This window comes from Bidens hawaiensis, unplaced genomic scaffold (genome assembly GCF_021521415.1).
Source record: "Bidens hawaiensis isolate Kalapana, Puna unplaced genomic scaffold, B.hawaiensis_p1.1 tig00022862_1, whole genome shotgun sequence".
NCBI lineage: Eukaryota > Viridiplantae > Streptophyta > Magnoliopsida > Asterales > Asteraceae > Bidens > Bidens hawaiensis.
This window is the reverse complement of record NW_027493562.1, coordinates 159,016-170,970: the sequence shown is the minus strand read 5'-3', so window position 1 is coordinate 170,970 and position 11,955 is coordinate 159,016.

The following is an 11,955-nucleotide window of genomic DNA, read 5'->3' as shown; positions in this document are numbered from 1 at the left end:
AATCTATGCCTTTTTACTGATGAAAGACTTGAACAACTAATCGTGCTTTGTTTCTTACGATAAACCACAATCGCCTTTCTTGAACTTAAATACCCATTTTGTAGGAATTGGTTTCTTAACTCTAACGGGTTTGTCAATGAGATCCCATACACCTAGTTGATGAAACTGTTGCAACTCTTCTTGCATCGCTTCTACCCAAGATGGATCGTCAAGTGTCATACAAACATTTGTTGGTTCCACTTGAGATAGAAAACAAGTGTATTTCGCAAGATTCATGATTCCCGATGTGTGCATATCGGCATATGCACATAATATGTTAGCATCATTCGAAGTAGAAACTTGATGACGTCTTTGCACACCTACATCAAGATCACCAATGATGTTGTCCTGTGGATGGTAAGTATGAATCCGAATAGTAGAATTCTCAGACACAACAACATTTTCAGTTAAATTAGTTAGGATTTACTCAGCATCATGAGATGATTCACCAATCTCATTTGCTTCAGGAAATGGAGCTGAGGAGGAATCAACAAAATGACCATCATCCGACAAGATAGAAATCACATCAGATGTATCAGGAAGGTCATCCTGTGGAGCTTCATCATAATTACAACCAGAATATCTTGTAGGTAAGAATTGATCTACTAAATAAGCACGTACTAAGTCCTCATCTGGTTGGTCAACTATTTGAGTTAATGAGTTAAATAAACTCTCATAGTCGAACATCCAATCAGGTCCTTTACCAGCGGGAGGTGTGGTGTATCGTTGACAATCAACATAGTACCACTCCTCTACACAACCCGAAGTAAAGTTAAATACACGTTTTTTAGGTGATGCATAACCCAAGAAGTATCTTTCAATCGCTTTTTCTTCAAATTTTCCCGCTTCTTTCTTCAACATAGTACAAGGACACCCAAAAGGCTCCAAATACTTTAAATTAGGCTTTCTCTTGTTCAGAAGTTCATAACTCGTCTTTTGAAGCTTCTTTACAGTCAAAACACGATTAAGCGTGTAGCAAGCATTATTCACAGCCTCGTTCCAGAACTGAACAGGAAGCTTAGAATCTGCAAGCATTGTTTGTTCCCCTTCAATCAGTGTTCAATTATTTCTTTCTGCAACACCATTCTGTTGAGGTACATATGGAGCACTGCATTCTCGATGAATTCCTTTTTGAATACAAAAGAAATCCAATACATTATTTTTGAACTCCGTACCGTTATCACTTCGAATACATCTCACTTTCAGTTTATTCAGTGATTCGATCTTCGTGATTAGACTTTGAACCAGAATAGGTGTTTGATATTTTGAACTCATAAATAACACCCATGAATATTTTGAATAGTCATCAGTGACAACTAAACAATACCAATCGCCTCAATACTCGCACGATTCACAGGAACAACAAATCCATATCGTTTAGTGGAGTATCAATGGTATTGATTAACTTAGAAGGGTGTGATTTCTTCTTCTGTTTTCCCTTTTTACAAGAAACGAAGTGGTCAGTTAGTTTAAAATGTTTCAAGGAAACACCATCAACCAATTCATTAGCCATAAGATAATTCATCTTCTTGAGGTGAATATGACTCATCTGTCTGTGCCACATAATCGAGTCTTTCTCTGTTGCCTTAGAGACAAAACACATTTCTACAGTAGAAGATACCTTAGAAGTCATGTTTAACACATAAATATCGTTTGATTGAGGAGATCGCATAACTACCATATCTTTGGGAATGACGTATCCCGGTTTAAGTATTATGCACTCCTTATCATTAAATACGGTTGTGTATTTCTTATCACAAATTTGTGACACGCTCAACAAATTGTGATCTACTTTGTCACAATAATTAACCTTCTCAAAGGTGATACGCCCACTTGACACATCTCCTTCTTTAGTAATCATTCCACCCGAATGACCAGCAAAAGCGACATACCCTCCTTGTATATTCTTGACATTTGTTAAGAGTTAATGTTGCAGGTAATATGACGAGAGCATCCACTATCCATTATCCAGTTTTCACCAGAAACAGTCTTGGACGAACTCTGCACACAAATGAAAAATGATCAGTTCAAAAAGGTAGCCTAGGCCTCAGTCTCGGGCACCTCTTGAGTTTCACTTGAAGTTTTAATGTTTAGTGAATCCAAATGTGCTTTAGCCGCTTATGAATAAGTCACAGGCCATTTCGACTTTCATCTCAAGTATGCAGCTTGAACTACATTCGTATTCACATTTTTGCAAATAGATTCCATGGGAACAAATTTGGACTTTAAATTACTTAAGTTTTCATTAACATGAATCACCTTGCTAGGATTCACATCAGAACACATGATATGTGTTTCATCATCAAAAGACATCGGTCTATTCAAAATCTCCTTAATCACAGGAACGGGTTTGGATTGTTCCTTGATAAATGGATGAAGATTTTGTGATTTCTTCAAACCACAATTTCTGACAACATGACATTGTTCACCATAAAGGAAACATGTTCTCATGTCAACACGGTCACGTTGTGGCTTAGTAGAAACTTGTGCAACAGAATGTTTATGAAAAACACCAGCAATGGGACCTTTATCCAAATCATCAAATGTCACAGATTTCTTTTTCATGTAGAAGTCAAGGTTTGAACAATTTGAAAAACTCTGTAAAGTGTTAGTTCCATTTGATTTAACAAATTGAACGTTCTTAGCTGATTTTAACAATTGTTTGGCTTTTATTAAGGGATCAATTACATTTGTTGTCTTGGAGTTCACAAACTTATGTTCAAGGTCTTGTATCTTGGAAGTTTCATTTTGAAAGACGCTTTCAATCAACTCAGGCTTGATTAGATTAAGCGGAATTTCTCTCTTAGTGAACACTTTTCTAATCCCTTTCAACTTAAACACTCAACCAGTAGATGGCTTAGAAGCAACATGATTGACTAAACACATCAAATCCTCATCATAAATCGTTGGTTTTTCTGATTTCTTAGCCTTAACCTTAACCGGTTTCTCCTTTTTCACTTGAGAAGCATTTGAATCATCCACAGCCTCAAATTCATGAGGTTCACACAAAATGTGATTTGAACTTGGAATGTCCTGGTTTTTGTGTACAACATCAGGTTCAAATACATCCTCAATGATTACCTTCTCAACATTTTCAGCAAAGATCTTGTTATTTTGAATATGAGGTTTTTGAGTTGAAGATTGGGCATTCAAAATGTCATTTTTAACCACTTTAGGTTTTTCTTCAACAATAGGTTCATTAATAACAATTTCCTCTTTACTCGCAAAAGGATTTGTAGTATAATCATTATGAAATGGTGGTGGTACTTCAACAAAACCTACACCTTTCTTAAAATCTTTTTGCTTACCAGTCGCTTCAATAATTTCATTTAGCAAAAAGGAAGAATTTCGAAACTTGCCCAACTTTTTTTTTAAATCAAGAACCTCATTCTCAAGTTCTGTTATCTTAGTTCGATGTTTCAAAATATCTTGAAATTGTTGATCATTGATTGTCATTTTGACAGACAATTCAACTTTCAAGTCATGGTTACTAATAGACAATGCTTCTATTTTCTCCCTAGATCTCATTTGTGATTCTAGTGATTGTCAATATGTATCCTTAATTGAAGCAATTTCTTTTACCAGTAGGTCATAATGCTATTTCAGCGATTCTAACCTAGGCTTAACAGTTTCACAGTCAACACAAGACACCTTTGTTGATAATTTAACAAAAGAAGAAGAAGAAAAATAAGAAGAAGAAGAACTAACCTCGTCAATCTTAGCCATGCATGCAAAAGAATTTGGTTGCATATGACACGAATCATTAGAATCCGACTCTGTTTCATTGTCAGATGACGGCTCGTTCCCACTAGCGTCTTGAAATCTTTCATTAAGCTCGAACATAGCCAAATTCGCTTGACTATCTTTGCAAAACAATCTTTGGGTCCAAATAGTCCCTTTAGCAGCAGAGAGAAGAGCTTGTGATCGTGAAGCAGAAGGTTTACCACTAGAAGGCTTAACAACATAATCATTACCCTTCTTCACTGAATTTTTGTCTTGGCTTCGTGGTCCATTATACTCTTTCTTTGGCTTATCACATTCATTGGTAAAATGACCAAATTATTTACAGTTGTAGCACTTGACTTTTAATTTATCAAAACCAACCCTTTTGTTCAAAGATGGTAGATCTTTACTAGTTCTTTGCATGAATTTCTTCACTTTTCTCACAATCATTGCCATGTTCCACTTAAGATCCATAAGCTCCAAATCATCTAGATCGATTTGGTCATAGTCTTCATCAGTTAGCTCACTCGTGGCAATCTTACTACCAACCAAGTTCTCATACGAGTCATGAAGCACAAAGAAAAAAAAATATGTTCAGCTTCTTTCATGTTCATGTTTTGTGGTGCAGAAAGCTATTTGCAATAGCAGATACTCCAGAACTTCTAGAATTTTCAGGTAATCCAGATGCCATTAAGAATACATTAGGATCACTATAAGTTGATGATCCCTCATTTGCCCTCTGAGTAAGAAATACAGTAATGGAAGTTGCAGAGCTACTCAAGGGCATGCTACCTCCATATAACGTTAGATCTTGAGTTTCTTTTGAAGATTTCTGACATTTTAGATCATATTCTCGATCTTCCACCTTTTGCATGAATTCTGAAGCAGTTAAATCTTCATTCTTGAAATAATTATTTTCTTTCAACATTATCAGGAATGTTGAATATGAACCTGGTAAAGCATTCTTGACTGTATCAATCTTATCAGATTCAGTGGGTTCCATCTTCAACTTGTTCATTTATGTTATTAAGTTGTTAAAACGAGTAAGCATCTCTTCAATAGTCTCACCATTTAATAAATTTAAGTTTTGAAATTGAAACTTCAACATCACTTTCTTGCTCTCTTTTGTGTTTCTCATACTTCTCATCTTAATGTGTTGAAACAATGAAGCACATATTTTAATACTTCCAAGTTGATGAAATATGTTATCGGGTAAAGCTATAGTCAACGTGGAATATGCTTTAGTTTCAATATCTAAAGCTTTATTTTCCTCTTGCGAGAATTGAGAGAAAGATTTTGGAGTAAAACCCGTAGTTTCACTACCAAGCATTGGAACTGTATAAACTTCATCAAGACAATGAGAACAATCAAGATGCACAGAACCAAGATGCGCTCGAGAACGTGGTTCCCATTTAGCAAAGTCACTAAACTTCATCAAACGAGGACATTTTGAATGAGATCCAATTTCCGTATCGAGATGCAACATTTGTTGCATCAGTACGTTCGAGATGCCAACGCATAAAAACCAGCCATTTTAAGTAAAAAGTTCAAACTTAACAAAATTCAAACTTTAGGGTTAAAAGTGAAATTTCAGTAACGAATTAGGAACAATAATCTTAACGAATTAAGTGAAGTCTGGATGACGAATCAGGAACAGTAACTTAACGAATTAAGTGAAGTCTGGATGACGAATCAGAAACAGTAACTTAACGAACCAGTAGCAAATTGACTGAAACAAATGAGTAACGAATTAATGAAGAATATGACGAATCAATAACGAATCAATGACAAACCAGTATGACAAATCAATGACGAATCAGAATGATGAATCAATGGCGAATTTTATTGACGAATAAGTAACGAATTAGAATGACGAATCGATGAGCACGAATGAGCAACAGTGAATAACGAACTAGTTTGTTATTCAGTTGTAAAAAACTTTACACGTGTCACGAATCAATTAGGAACTAATAACGAATTAAAATACTTGAATAACGAATTCGCCATAACAAATTAAGGCAATCTTCAAACCTTCAAATCTTCAAACTCAGATTTCCAGAAATCTGGAAATTTTCCAGATCCAAAACGTTTAGATCTCAACCTAAGATTATGTAAAACTATGTCAAATATGCACCGAATAGGCCAAATCAACACTTGTTTTACTCGTAATCAATCCGCGAACAATCCTATCGTATTCCGAATACCTTAAACCAATCAGTTCATTACCAATTTCCACCAAAACGAAACCGATTATCGCCTGTTCCGTACAATTAACAAATCTGAATCCAATCCCTCACAGACAACCACAATATTCCAATTCAATCCACAAAAACCTTCCTTAATCCACACCGAACACAATTCAACCCAATTCAAACCATAATTAACAAATCCAAACTTTAATTCAACCAAATTGGTAAAAATAACTTTAAACCGATAGTTAACCAATAATCAACAAATACTTATCAATATTACCTTAACTAATAGCAATCTAACACCAGAAAGCTCTGATATCACTTGTAAATACCAACTCAGATCTTAATCAATCCATATACGTATTAGATTGATTAAGCTACGGATCTAGTTATTTGATATGTTCTTAGTTACATATATATATATATATATATATATATATATATATATATATATATATATATATATATATATACATATATATATATATATGTATATATATATATATACATATATATATATATGTATATATATATGTATATATATATATATGTATATACATATATGTATATATATATATGTATATATATATATGTATATATAAAATAGTAACTGATAATAGTAATAATATTAATCTTAATGAAGTATTGAACGAGAGAGAATGGACAGAGGTTCGAGGTAATAGATAAACAATACTTAAATTACTCAAGGCTAAACAGCCTTATATAGACGATGGAACCTAATTTGATATACATCCCGTAGCGAATTGACTCCATTCGTTAACATTACATAAGTTAAACGGAAAGCATAACGAATTACTAATTCGTTATACCCCCATTCATCAACATTCCATGACGAATGGGAAACATACATAACGAACTAATGTCCATTCGTTAAATATCCTTCACGAATGAGCCTATATATAACGAACTAGTTGGATTTACATAAATACCCTTTACATTAAAATAATAATAAATTACAACTGATAAATTATAAATACTCGAGACGACAAAACCATGCACTAACAGATTGTCTTTTTGAACTTTATACATAAGCAATGCAGGGCTTAACATAACATAATGGACTTGTCCAATTAAGGAGAATAGTAAAAAAGATCTGTGAAGGATCAAGCCTATGCTTTATTGTTGCTCACTTGTCCTCGGGTTGTCTGACTCCGAGTGATAATCGAAGTGAAAGGAAGATTTGGAATGTATATATTTTCAGTGAGGGTAGGTTTTATTTGGCAAATTGAAATTTAACCCAGAGGCTACATGTATTGAAGATTGAAGCTAAAGTCAGTTTTTTTTTCTTTTTAGCAGAAACAGATTATATTATTTTGTAAGGTTAGGCTATTAGAATAAAAAAAACAAACTTTTGTCACAAAATGATATGTGTAAGAACATGAAGTAAGAGCTTAAATGTTACCATCCAAGTTGGTCCTCTAAGCTTTACTTAAATCACTTACTTTTTGAGTTCTTACTTATTTTCTTTATTTTATTGGTAAGAGAAGTCAAATATATTCTTTGAGAAAATTACAACAGTAAAAGTTATTTTTTCACCAATCATGACAAAAGACAAGTATTTCTACCAATCATGAGAGAAGGCGGGAAGTATTTCTAACTTCTTCAGAGTGAATATTGAACAAAATTCTTTGCACTGGACTGTTTCTATATTCCATGTTTTTTTTAGAGAAAATATTGATCTTTTTATATATAACACAAACTGAACTATATCTGGATAATGGGTAAGCGAGCAACAAGCTGCGCCGCTATCCCCTTTTGAATCGCAAAGCCTATTCTACTAAATATAAATCCTTGGTTCCTCGGGCTCTGCGAGTCACTGTGGATCACCTTCTGCACCCGCTCCAATAAGCGAACCGCCTCGGGAGCTAGGATCTAAAAGTGTCGAAGGCAAATGGAATGAACACGTGCTGATTCTCCAAACAAGATGTCTCATGCTTAGCAACCTTCCTAGACTCCGCTCTCAAAACCGCCTGTCCCGGTACGAAGCCACTGTCTCTCAGCCCCACCAACGGGGACACCCCAGTGAGGTCAACACACGCATGCTTACCCCCTGCCCAGCCAAACACAAGAACATCCGCAGGACGCAGGGTAGATCTTCCCTCACGCGGATCAGTCAAAAATTTAACAGGTGCCTCTTTCTTGGCTGAGATCCCGGCACGTCTAAGCACATCCCATAACACATCTCTAACCCAGTCATGACGATACTTGAATCCCGGCAATTCCTTACAGTGGAGGGCATGCTCACCGAATCTATCCAAACAAGCTTTTTTACAAATGGGGCATAATTCATCTGGAGGGAAAAGGGGAATCATAAGCCGGTATTTAAGGATAGCTATGTTAATTTGTATATTATTTAAAGTTAATGGTTTCTGATGTAATTACGTTCTATGATTACATGAGTGATGAGTATAACCTTGTATATAATATTACCATGGATGAGCGGGTATCGGTAATAGTGATACCGATTTTCCCAAATTCTTGGTATGGATGTCGAAATGTTTTTTTCGATACTGTACTAGTACAGTACCGATATTGAAGACAAAATTTACCAGCACTGTGTCAGTATCGAAAAACTTGATACCTATTTTATACAAACAATAACAATACCCGTTTTGCTCATAGCTAATTATTAAGGTGAACACTTTCTAAAATGTAAGTTTTAAAGGCTTCTGTTGAATGATTCAAACCACATCTGTACGATTTGTCTACTAAAAAATGTTGTTGACTTGTTTAGTGTAGAAATGTATTTGTCTTGTAAGACATAGCTGACTTCACTGTTAGTTGAAAAATATTCGTTGACTTTGTTGAATATAACTACCTTATTTTATTAAAAATAAAAAATAAATTATGCTCAATTTGTTTTATTTAAATATCTGTGCTAACAGCTACCACCTATAAGAAAAAAGAAAAGAATGGGGCGAGACTATAACTGTTTGATAAAATATAGTTTTTTTCTTAAACAATATTTAGAATAAACTTAATATTTAAGTTTTCTTGAGACGTGATTTTAACCGGTCATATTATTTTAACGTTTTAAGTTAAACTTACTCGAAAATACTATAGAAAAACCCACTAAAACTGGTTTCAAATATGAAAACTTAATAAATAAAATATAGTTAATAGTTTAGACTCAATAATTAAATATATTAATTGAATTTACAAAAGATAAGAGGTTCAAACCTCACTATTACCAATTTATATTGGAAATATGAAGGATGACCCTAGCTTGCCAGGGTTCGAGTCTTGATCTCACCCGATTTTACCGGATTCTCGTTGTCGTGCCGTTTGGCGGGCGTGGGAGTCGGGTTTTATCCGGTGAATCCCTTAATAGGTGGACCGCTAGGGGCTCCGTCCGTCCAAACTAGTTGCCGGCTCAAACTACCTTTAGCCAATAGAGATCACGTACAGAGTACCCGACGTTACTCGTCGTTAAAAAAAGAAAAATTGAATTCACAAAAGTAGTTTGGTTTATTTAATTCAGGTGGAGTCACATGGGTAGATTCGGTTCTAAAGAAAATTATAATTAAAAATTATATTATAATATTATAATTATAATAAATAATAAAGGGATTGTCAGATATAGTAAATGTTAGTCAAATGGTGGGCTCATTGATAACCGAGTATACGCGATGATGATGTCTACGAGGATTTAACGTTGACCGTAAATTTTGGTCTACATCATACATTTATTAGCGGATCAGGCTAAACATATCCCTCCATTGCTAACCATGCATCTTATTAAACTTTCATTTCTCTATAACATTTTTAATTGACATGTTAGTTTTTCTTATTTTGTTTTATAATTCTCTTAAAATTTCAAATAAATAAACTATTAAGTTTTTATTTTTATTTTACAATTTTTTTTATATTTTTGTTATTGATTTTATTAGTTTATTTACGTAAGATCTTATTAAAAGTTTATTTTTTTACATGTATTAAAAAGTTTTGCATGGTTTCTCTACCTAGTTTTTTATATTAATATTTTCATTATAAAATTTATTCAAAATTTGAATTTTTTTGTTAGGTTTGGAAATATGAGATTAATGTTACCTAAGAAAATAGCCAAATTTGTTTATCAAGTTATATGTTATTTAACCTTTTTATTTATAAAATATAATATTATTTTTTATAAAAGAATGTAAAGTATCTCTTAATTTAAAAATTGCTCTCCAAAAAGATTAACACAAATATAGAAAAAAAAAACATTTTTTTAAACAAGAAAACAACGTTTTATAGATAAGAAAGAAAACGCTTTTCTAAGTAAGAAAAAATAGAAGAAAAAAAATTGTTAAATAAAAATTGAAAAAAAAAATGCATTTATAAAAGAAATAATGATAATAAAAAATAACAAAATGACAAAAGAAACAATAAAAATGTTTAAATCGTACTAATGTAAAACTTAAGAGAGGGTGTATGTTTAGTAAAATGAATGGATATGGTACGTTTAGCAACACCCTTACTTAAATCATTCTAGCAAATTTTTATCTCTGTTTTTATAATTCTATTAAAAAAATGCAACATTTACTTTCTTATTTTCAACTAAAAAATAGTATAAATTTATACTTTTATCATTACGGTTTTTTATCTCTTTCATTCACAACTACTTTCAGAAAACATTAAAAAAGTTATAAAGAGTGAACAATATGTCTTCAAATTTACTCATAACAAAAGTTTTTCTCTCTCTTTCACTCATAACTACTCTATATAATATAGATAACTCACTCAAAATAATATAGAGAACATGTCCCAATGTGCTATGAAAGGGGGTCTTTCCTTCCCATATTGTATGTAACAACTTCGTTTCATACCGAACCAATGAGGCATTCTTGCAGGTGGAGCGCTTTGGGCATCTGATTCTATACTATCAATAGTTGTTCCCCAATTTAGGGAGATCCGTTAGGAATGCTCTTAGAGAGGTCGTCACTCAACGACCAAGGTACCCTACCAATCCCATAATACCATGTAATTTATCACATATACTACCTAAAACTAATCAAACAATAGACAAAACTACACTTAGCTACCCCAACTCTATCTCTCTCCCATCCATACACTATAACAACACGAAAACTTAGATCCAAAAATGCCTAATATTCAAAGTAATGGACCAAAAATAGAAATTCTGATTTTTTGACCCGGACAACCCATCGTGTATCGCGATGGGTATGTCACATAGTCCCAAGTTAGGCGGTGTCGCGATATGCAATCACCCAAAATCAACCTGTCATTGTGTACCACGATGACGTGGTCTGACAGGCAAAGACACTTATCTCACCACGTGTCCCCACCTGGCACCACGTGTCAGGCCACGTGGCATACATGACAAAGCTAGTGATGACGCGACAAGGCTAGTCACGATACGGGATGGCCTACAAATGGCCCATTGCGTATCGCAATGGAATATTATATTCATTAATCTGACACCAGATCCATCGCGTAATACGCGATGGATCATTTTCACAGCTGATCAGCCCTATAAATTAGGGCGACCAGCCCCCTCATTTCATCACACTCACTAATTAGAAATCACTCTCTACCTCGTTTTCTCCGCCACCGACCCGACGATCGTACCTCGAAAACCGTGCCAAATACCCGACGTTTACTCGAAGTACGTGCAACCCGACAACCATTAAGCGTTACCATGATTTTCGTGCCAAAGGTGTTGACCAAGAAATCTCGATAAGCGTGCGTGAGCAGAAGTGCTGCTGAAAGTACTAGGCGTTTATAAACAAAGAAAATATAAATAAAAGATTTTGAAATAAAGTAATTCGTTGTTTTTAATATTATTTGAGTTTCTTAAATAATAAGTAAAGAAATAAAGTATATGTTTCTTCTTCTCGAAGAAACGTAGTTTTTAGAAAATATAAATGGGCGAACTAGAGGTTCGAACATATTTAATAAAGAAAAATGATTTGAATTAAAGATTCGAAAAGAAAATTTAATCGAAGTAAAGATTATATAAAAAGGACTAAAGGTCTAA